This window comes from Leptonychotes weddellii, chromosome 5, assembly GCF_054177405.1.
Source record: "Leptonychotes weddellii isolate Sample4059 chromosome 5, ASM5417740v2, whole genome shotgun sequence".
NCBI classification, from domain to species: Eukaryota; Metazoa; Chordata; class Mammalia; order Carnivora; family Phocidae; genus Leptonychotes; species Leptonychotes weddellii.
In genome coordinates this window covers 94,286,075-94,296,429 of record NC_138373.1, presented here as the reverse complement: position 1 = coordinate 94,296,429, position 10,355 = coordinate 94,286,075, and the positions used below count along the sequence as shown (strand labels likewise).

General features: G+C 35.6%; 1 non-coding gene and 1 pseudogene across 1 annotated transcript; both read right to left on the bottom strand.

The window, feature by feature from the left end:
- The window catches only part of LOC145721361 (small ribosomal subunit protein eS1 pseudogene), a 12,787-nt pseudogene extending 6,087 nt beyond the window's left edge, over nt 1-6,700 (bottom strand).
- On the bottom strand, nt 3,807-3,944 carry LOC115942342 (small nucleolar RNA SNORA67). Its single transcript, XR_004076940.2, has one exon. It is a non-coding gene; the product is annotated as a small nucleolar RNA SNORA67 (small nucleolar RNA).
- Nucleotides 6,701-10,355: the final 3,655 nt, after the last annotated feature.

Sequence of the window (10,355 nt, the reverse complement as noted above, 5' to 3'; positions counted from 1 at the left end):
ATTAAAAACTCTTAACAAAATGGGTATGGAGGAAATGTACCTCTATACAATAAGGGCATATATGACAAGGCCACAGCTAATGCCATGCTCAGTAATGAAAAGCTGAAAGGCTTTTCTCTAAGATCAGGAATAAGACAAGGATGCCCACTCTTGTCACTTCTATTGGAAGTCCTCGCCAGAACAATTAGGCAAGAAAAGGAAATAAAAGGCATCAAAATGGAAAAAGTATTAGCAAAACTGTCACTATTTGTAGATAGCATGATATATTTGGAAAACTCCAAAGACTTCATCAAAAAACTGTGTAATAAACGAATTGAGTAAAATTTCAGGATACAAAATTAGTACACAAAAATCTGTTGTGTTTCTATACATTGATAAACTATCAGAAAGATGAAATAATCCCATTTACAGTTGAATCAAAAGTAATAAAATTCCTTGGAATAAATTTAGCCAAGGAGGTGAAAGACCTGAATGCTGAAAACTGTAAGATGTTAATAAAAGAAATTGAAGAAGATGCAAATAAATGGAAAGATATACTTTGCTTTGTAGATCGGAAGAGTCAATATTGGTAAAATGTCCATACTACTCAAAGCCATCTATAGATTCAGTGCAATCCCTATCAAAATTCCAGTGATATTTTTCAAGGAAATAAAACAAACCATCCTAAAATTTATATGGAACCACACACACACAAAAATCCCAAATAGCCAAAGCAGTTTTGAGATAGAACAAAACTGGATGCATCATGCTCCCTGATTTCAAACTATATGATAAAGTTATAGTAATTAAAACTGTGTGTTATTGGCATAAAAACAGACACATAGAAAAAAGGAACAGAATTGGGAGCCCAGAAATAAACTCAAATATATGGTCAATTAATTTACAACAGAGGAGCCAAGAATATACAATGTGGAAAGAACAATGTCTTCAGTAAATGGTGTTGGGAAAATTGGATAGCCACATGCCAAAGAATGAAACTGAACCACTATTGTACAGCATACTCAAAAATTAAAACAGATTAAAGACTTAAATGTAAGACGTGAAACCATAAAGCTCTTAAAAGACAACATAAGGTATAAGCTCCATGACACAGGTCTTGGCAATGATTTTTTTTTTAAATCTGACACCAAAAGCAAAAGCAACAAAAAGAAAAATTAAGTGGGATTATGTAATACTTAAAAGCTTCTGCACAGCAAAGGAAACCATCAAGAAAATGAAAAGGCATCTTAGTGAATGGGAGAAAATATTTGCAAATCAAATGTCTGATAAGAGACTAATACCCAACATATATAAAGACCTCAAAAAAATCAATAGTGAAAAACCAAACAATGATTTAAAAAACCAAACAATCTGATAAAAATTTTTTAAAAAATAGACATTTTTTCAAAGACTGGCCAATAGGTACTTGAAAAGATGCTCAACATCACTAGTCATCATGGAAATGCAAATGGAAACCACAATGAGATATCAACCTTATCCCTATTAGAATGACTACTAAAATGACAAGAAATAAGTGTTATTGAGGATGTGGAGAAGAATGAATCCTTGTGCACTATCGGTCAGAATATAAATTGGTGTGTCCACTATGGAAACCAGTATGGAGTTTCCTCAAAAACTTAAAAGTAGAACTAACAAATAATCAAGCAATTACATTTTTGGATATTTATCCAAAGATGACCAGAACCCTACTTTAAAAACATATATACAGCTCTGTGTTCATTGCAGTATTATTTACAGTAGCCAAGATATTCAAACAACCTAAGTGTCCATCAGTGAATGAATGGATAAAGAAATTGTTTTTACACAGACACACACACACACACATATACACACAATGGAATATTTTCACTCATATAAAAAAATGAACAGTTGCCATTTGTAAAAACGTGTGGACCTTCAGGGCATTATGCTATGTGAAATAGGTCAGAGAAAGACAAATACCACAATGATTGCTCTCATTCAAAACAAAAAAAAAAAACAAAAAAACCTCATAGATAGAGAACAGATTGGTGGTTGCCAGAGGTGGAGTGGGTAAATGGATAAAGAAATGGGTAAAGAAAGTATAAATTTATTTTGAAAATAAAACACCTTTTCATGTAATGTGTATTTGTAATTTGCATTTATAACCTGAAATTGTTCATTGTAAAGCTCAGTCTTCTAAGGTGATTTTTAGGTATGGTTAATTATGTTTTTGCCACCAGAAGAGTCTAAACAGTGTCTTCTGGGAATTGTAATTCGTTGATAATGCTTCATTTTATGTTTCTAATGAGTTACTATTGGTAAATAACATTTTAATAAAATTCTTACTAGAATTGCTAGTTAGATAATGTGTTAATAGCTGTCAGAATTTAGAGTTCTTTGAACTAGTATCAGAGATTCACTCATTTTAAAAGCAAATTTACTGGGTTTTAACATGTAATATTTCCTTTGCCCAATTTCCATATACTCTCCTGTATAAAGTGATGAAATAAACAAATATTTAATTTAATTTCCAAGTCAGAAACATGTTAACTGCTTTAATTTTTTTTGAATAAAGGTAGAGATAATAACAAAAAGAAACTATAATAATAGTTGCTACAAATAATAAAAAATTTCTTTCTTTGCTTAGTAGCCTCTAGACATTTCACTCTTGAAATTGTAAGAACATGTTTACTTTTCAATTATGTCATTCTACAGTAAGAATCTGTATAATTTGTAAGATTGACTATCTCATAAAAATGTCAATTCTTTATTTATATTTGACAGAAATTTCAAGTATTCCAACTCAAAATAAATTTAATAGGGGAGACTCATCCCACAGTCTTGGGGTTTATTTAGTGTGAAATGGATAATTCTGAGTGTTGGTTAATAAAGTGAAGACAAATAAATATTATCCTATACATTGTTTCATGTTGAAAATATTTCAGTGTTTAGATTGCTCAAAATATTTTTCCCTTGAAAATAACTTATTTTGATTAAAAAACATGAACTGAAGGTAGGTGAATGAGTATATGTGAACAAGATGATTTTAAACTAGGTAGTTTCAGTTATCTATGAAAATTTTGATTTTGCTTGTTTTCCTTTGCTTTTTATTTTAAAATATCAATTATTTAAAAATAGCACTCAGGCAGTGTAATACATAAATGTTGGAAATATTTTATTTCTGTTTATATATTGCAGTGTATACAGAATTTAAATCCTATATAAAGATAGGAATCTGCAGATAGTACCTCAGTAGACAGAAAAATGCAAAAATATTGAGCATCAAGAACAAATACACATGTTGTGCTTCTGTTCTCAGTAACAGTACTTGTTCAGGAAAATGTAATAATAGAATTTTATCTTAATAAAACCATTTTAATGAACTGTGGACACTGAAACAGTCCTTTGGGTTAGATGAATGCTCCATATAACATTTTGTTTTGCCCCAGAATTTATATTCATTCATTCATTAAAAGAAAGTATGATAGGTGTCTGCCCCTGAACTTTCTCACCTTCTGGGTCCCTTGATCCCAGAATTGGACCCTGGCTGGGCCCAACAGCCTTCTCAAATGAGGTTAGCAACATCAAGGGGCATGTCCTCAATGGTTGTGTTGTAGACAGTTTCCATGCCAAGAGGTCCTCCTGTCTTCTGTCACTATGTTGATAACCACACCCTTAAGGGCTAAAAATGTCTGCCATGACTAACTCTGTGGTTATAGTTTTCTTTGTTGGTGGGGAAGTCATGGTTGATGGCTGAAGCAGTCTGCTGCACATCAGTGTCTGGTCCATATCAGGAAAGATGACAACTTCAGTATGAGGATGGGGAGACAGAAGGACTTAGGCATATATGTAGGCAGTCAGAGGTCAAAAGGAAATATCACCTTACCCCCACAAACATTGGGTATGCCAGATTTCATCCGGTTGCTATGTTTCTGGGCGTTGGGGTCACTAGTTGGCCCCTTGTAGAGGGGCTTACCTTGGAAGAACATGCTATGTAACATCTGTGAGTGGTCAAATGGATATTTTGTGTAAAAGGACAGTAATGTCCTTGTATGGGCATTATTGGATGATCACTAGCATTTTATTATCTTATCTTCAAGCTTATGTAATTCTTTTATAAACTCTTACCAGTTTTATTGTTTCTTCTATGTGTATCGCTTACCTGCTGAGTCACTTAGCCATGAGACTTGAAGAACCAGGGTCTCTAACTCATGTTTCATCACTTACTATTTTAGGGGGATTATTTTTACCTTACATATTTCTAAAAGACTCAATTCTTGTATGTATGTGTGTAGTGGGGTAGATACAAATTAATTAAAATGTCACTTTATAAAAAATGCTAATAGCCAGGGGAAAAGGGGCAACATGGTCACTTACTACATTTATGATGCTTATTTGATAAAAATTTATCAGTTGTTTGCAAGAAGTGTAGCTTTTCCTGGTATTGAAAGATGAGATCCAGTTTGCTCCATTGGTCCTTATAGAACAGACATTGTGATGTAGTAGGTCCACTCATCAGCAGATTCTGTAAAATAGTATAACTTGATTTCTTTCTTTCATATTATGATTAAAGGTCAGTTTCAAAAAGGTGTTTTGAGTAAAATTCTGAAGGATATGCAATTCATTCTTCTTTAAAATTTTTTGAGATATAACTCAACATAAAATTGATGTTTATTACTTTTTATTTAGGTAGTATAAATTTTATCCTTGGATCAAGGCTGGCTGTCAGAAAGTTATGTATTCCATGTAACTTTGGCCCATCAGCAATTTGCCTTTTCTCAACTAACAAAATGTTATTATGTCACTGGCTTGCAAGGAGAGTGAAAAGTGGCTTTATGAAACCCCTTCCTAAGGTAGTTATGTAATCCTAGTCTATCCATAACCATTATTAATGCCTTCTAAAATCTTTCCTATATGTTTATCTTCCTCAGAAAGCTTTGAGCCCTTCAAGGGAAGGGATTGTGTTATTATGATACTCTAGGAGTTTTGGGGACCTAGGAGAGTGCCTGATTTGTGGCATGTGCTCAAAAATTTTGTTGTATAAAAGAATGAATTAATGAAGATAATTTTTTTTTAAGACTTTTAAAGGAAATTGCACTCATTTTATGTTTCATAGTGCCTGCTATTTGGAAATTGTACTTATTTTTGTTACTCTGTTGGCCCATTTCTTCACCTGCTTTCAGTTGTGATAAGCAATATGTCATTCCTTATGGTCAGGAGATCATGCAGTAGAGTGATAGGCAGTTTAAGCTTTGGAGTCAGAGCTGGGTGTGAATTGTAGCTCTGCCACATTTTAAATATGGGTTATTGGATATATTAATCTCACTTTTATCTCTTCATTTGGAAATGGATATAAAGTAGAACCCCCTTCATAGAGTGGTTTGTGAGGATTGAGACAATGTGCGTAAAGTACTTAGCCTGGCATATAGTAAACGCTTGATAAAACACGTTTAATCATAGTTGATATTCAGATACTTGATTTTCTCTTCATGCTAAATAAGCCTAGTTTCTTGGGGCGCCTGGGTAGCTCAGTTGGTTAAGCATCCGACTCTTAATTTTGGCTCAGGTCATGATCTCATAGTTGTGGGTTCGAGCCCTCCCGGTGGGGCTCCGCATTCAGCAGAGAGTCAGCTTGAGATTCTCTCCTTCCCTCTGCCCCTCCCCCTGATCGTGCACTCTCTCTCTAAAATAAATAAATCTTAAAAAAAAAAAAAATAAGCCTAGTTTCTTTATCCTGATTAAAATCTAGTTATCCAGTAGTTCTCCTTAATTTCAGTTAGCTGAAGAAATATTTATAGCCTAGGGAAAATACATGTGGTAGATTAAACATTATCTAGTTAATAATGTCATCTAGCTACTAGGTTAAATGTTGCCTTGTATTATTAATTATGGGGATCTGTTTTCTTATGTTGAACTTCTATTGTATTACCTAGTTATTTGGCCTCAACAAAAACCTTCTAAAATTTAAGATGATTGATATCTTAAGAATGTTACATTTGTTGACGAAACCAGAATCATTTTTACTTCAGACTAAATTCACTTTGTGATTATGTGCAGAATTTCAGCAAATCTAATTTTATTTATAGACCTTTATGTCCCAGTGGTGCTAAAATAAATAAAGTGAATTTTGTAAGATTATAGTTTCAATAACCCTGAACATCATTACGTCCCAAGAATAGAGTGCTGACTTAAATGTCAGAAGACTTTCATTCTTATTTTGATTCCCTTGGTTATTAATTTGTGACCTTGGGCAAGTCATTTAACCTCACTCTTTTTCGTTTTCCTCATCTTTTCCTGCCTTCCCTACCTCACAGAATCATTATGAGTGAAATGAGAAAATATTTGGGGATCATAAAAACTGTAGAAATCTAAGATTTTTGTGTGTGTTAATGGCAGTGTTCTGTGATGTTAATTTTTTAGACAAGATCATAGCATAGGCTGAGGCCATGAAAATGTGTTTGTTCACCTGACTTTTTATTCCAGGTCAGTGTCAGAATTACTCAGGAACTGCTTTTAATGATTTTTTTTTTTTATAGTTCCCTTTGAAAGAAAATTTGCAGTCATCACACAGTAGCTTGGTATCTGTTGCCCTGCCCAGTATTTGCAGCCACTTAAGCATTGCAGTTCTTTTAGTTGAAGGCCCAGCTTAAGTAAATGCCAAAGTCAGCAGATAGAGTTGCGGAATCTTGCTGAAAATGGCTGAACATACCAGTGTTTGTCCTTCTGTTTCCTCAGTCATGTTGATATTCATGTGCGTGTTAACATAATTTCTCGTAAATGTCCATGCCCTCCCACCTTGTTACCTTTCTTGATGAGGACCTGGAGCTTTTGAACCTTGAGGAGTGCATTTCAGCCTGCATGTGGAGCTTGTTCCCCTTTTAGTATTTCCTAGTTTTTACTGTTCCACTGAGACTGAGTGGAAGTGGAATGTTATGGGCTAAATTGTGTTCCTCCAAAATTCATACGTTGAAGACTTAACCTCTACTACCTGAGAATATGATTACATTTGGAGATAGGGCAGAGGTGATTAAGGTTAAAAGGGGTCATGTAGGGGGCGCCTGGGTGGCTCAGTTGGTTAAGTGTCCAGCTCTTGATTTCGGCTCAGGTCATGATGTCTGCTTCGTGGGATCGAGCCCTCCATTGGGCTCTGTGCTCAGTGTGGAATCTGCTTGTCCCTTTCCCTCTGCTCTTTCCCCCACTTGCTCTCTCTCTCTCTCTCTCAAATAAATAAAATCTTAAGGAAAAATAAAAAAAGAGGTCATGTGGGTGGGCCCTACTCCACTATGACTAGCGTCCTAGTAAGAAGAGGAAGAGACCCAGGGATGCGCGTGCATAGACGAAAGACCATGTGAGGACAAGAAGAGATACCAGGATGTGCTTGCAGAGAAAGACCATGTGGAGACACACAGAAGGCGGCCATCTACAAGCCAAGGAGAGAGGCTTCCAGAGGAGCTCAGTCTGCGGACACCTTGATCAAAACTGTGAGAAAACAAATTTCTGTTGCTTAAGGCTCCCAGTCTGTGCGATTTTGTTGTGGCAGCCCCAGCAAACAAATACCGAGTCTCCCAGATCCTGAGTGCTGGGCCTTCTTGGGGTGTGTTCACCACTGGGATTGTAAAAAAACACCTTAGAAAGACTCCATAGTCCACATGTAAATACAGTTTCGATTTGAATTTAGTAGAGGCTCACAGATTTTACAGTTTGTAAATTTTTTTTTTAATAAGCTACTTTTAGGCATGGAAAAGACAAGATAGTATTTGAGATAGTTTATTTAAAAGCTTACTTTACATCTTTCATAGTTTGATACACTTTTTTTGCCTTAAAATTATGGAGGAATTAATGCAAATGGCTTAAAATCTCCTTCATAGACATACACAAGCTAAGTTATTTTGGTTGTTTTTTGTTTATTTTAAATCCTTGCATTCCCGTATTAGTTACTCACAGCAAGTGTTTTGATGTTAATATAAATGAAACAGTCTAATTTATGTATGAAATTTTGGGGGGTGGATCTTCCATGTCATCCATTAATGATTTTTTACTTGGTTTAATTTTGATTTTTAAATATTGAATCCTGTTTATATGCCTATTCATGGAAATGGCCATTTTATAAGTAAGATAATGATACTGTCTTTTCACACACAGTGCTGTACAATTTTAAAATGCTTGCACATGCGTATCTCAACCCATTCTCCAAAAACCTTTTGGGGTTAACATTGCTCTCTTAATTTTCTAGGAAATGATTCCCAGAGGGGCTAGGATACTTTCTCAGTGTCTCACAGTGGATTCATGGGTCCCATGTTTTCTGAATCCCCATCCAGAGCTTTTTTTCTGTTTCTTAGACTCAGGAACACCAAGCCCCAAGGACTGAGAGACACATTTGACATGTGTGTACACATGTGCCGTGTGTGTGTGTGTGTGTGTGTGTGTATTTTCCCTTAGCTTGTTTCTAGTTCTTCCCTTTTCTGGTAACTTTGTGGCAAGTATGTTACTATGGTGATGATTAGGCTCATCATCTATAAGCTTGGATAGCAGGATGGGTGCAACTTCTGGCTGAAAATAAAATTTTAAGACGTGCATAGCTGTTACTTCTTATTTCAGTGGGTACCAAAATCTGTTTATAATAGTTAAAGGATAGGTCTTTAAAGAAAATTTGTTTCTCTGGAAACACATCACCTGTAATCTTCAACTCCTAAGGTAGACAACCTCTATAAGGGTTATGTATTAGGATTCAGATAATTATTAAGCTAGCTCATTGTTCCCAGACCTAATACTAAATCCCTGTCTTTCACGTTTCCTAGCAACTGACTTACACGTGGAGGTTGCAGAAGGAAAGCCATCAGGGACTTGCTCTGCATTTCTCAAACAGCATCTGAGAAATAGTACTTAGACTACATTGTTTCTCTTCACGGTTTCTACTAAAATCTTGCCTTTTATGTTTATTAGCTTCTAAAAGAGGATAGTCATAGAGGATGAACATGAAAAATTGAGTAGTGATGATAAAACATCAAAGTCAAATTATTGGAAATTTTCATCAGTAGTAATATTTTTTTATAGTTATTGCTATTTATGTATATCTTGAAATGATGGTTACTGGGATAAGGAGAGGAAATCAGTTCTGTTTTATATTTGAAAATTAAGATCTTTATTATTACAAAGTAATTCCTCTTAGATGCCTAATAAGTACTTTTTCATAATTGTAAAATAGGTTGCATTTTCAGTGTTTCATTTTCTTAAAGGGAGGACTATGTACTATAACTCTTTGTACACACATCTGTGAATTTTAAACCTTTAGACTGACAAATTGAGAAATGCTTTGTGAGCTAAATGATAAATTTCATTACATTTAGGCAAAGAAAAATAAGAACCCAGTTCCAATTTCTCTTTATGAGAAATTGATAGTAATTTGATGTTGTCAGTTTTAGCACATGTTGAAAACAGAAACTATGATTTTATTCTTTTATGTATTATATTTCTAATGTCATTTAATCTTACCACTTCATTTTGGTGGTCTAAAATGTAAAATATAATGACATTTACCTGTTATTAATACTACGACGTAGCTATTAGGAAAAAAGTGCCTTTTGGATGACAATCTGAAGTGATGTTTTTTTCCCTTCTGAACTGTCATTGTGCTGTTTGCCATAACTGACCTTAGGAAAGGGGATGGAAAGAAAAGAGTGTGGGGAAAAGGGGAAAAGAAAGCAAGGGGAAATGGAAGGAAAGATGAAGCATAAGTAAAACAAAACCGGGGCGCCTGGGTGGCTCAGTCATTGGACGTCTGCCTTCAGCTCAGGTCATGATCCCAGGGTCCTGGGATCGAGCCCTGCTCGGCGGGAGGCCTGCTTCTCCCTCTCCCACTCCCCCTGCTTGTGTTTCCTCTCTCGCTGTCTCTTTCTCTGTCAAATAAATAAATAAAAAATCTTAAACAAAACCATGGTTATGACTAGTGAAAGGTGGGGCAGTGGAATTGAGTGGAGCTCCTACACGTTTCTCCCTCTCACCTCTGTAAAAGTGATACTCTGTTGCTCTGTTGTTCTCTTGCGGGCATTGAGTTTGCTAACTGGCTAGCACCTGCCAGGGTGCGCTAGTGCTGTCCATGCAATATCCGGTGTGAAAAAAAGAAGAAAGGTAGAAAACATCATAATGTGAGTCCTTCAGTGTGAGCTGAGCAGCATTTTTTTCGTGTATCAAATGAAGACTTGGACTACATAATGTCTTTCCCAAAAGCCACTCTGGGGGCCTGTGCTGATCCATAGAGCTTGCTTCCCTCCCTCCCTCCCTCCCTCCCTCCCTTCCTTCCTTCCTTCCATTTTATTTATTTGAGAGAGAGAGAGACAGAGCATGAGCAGGGGGGGAGAGGGAGAAGCAGATTCCCCACTGATCAGGGAACCCCA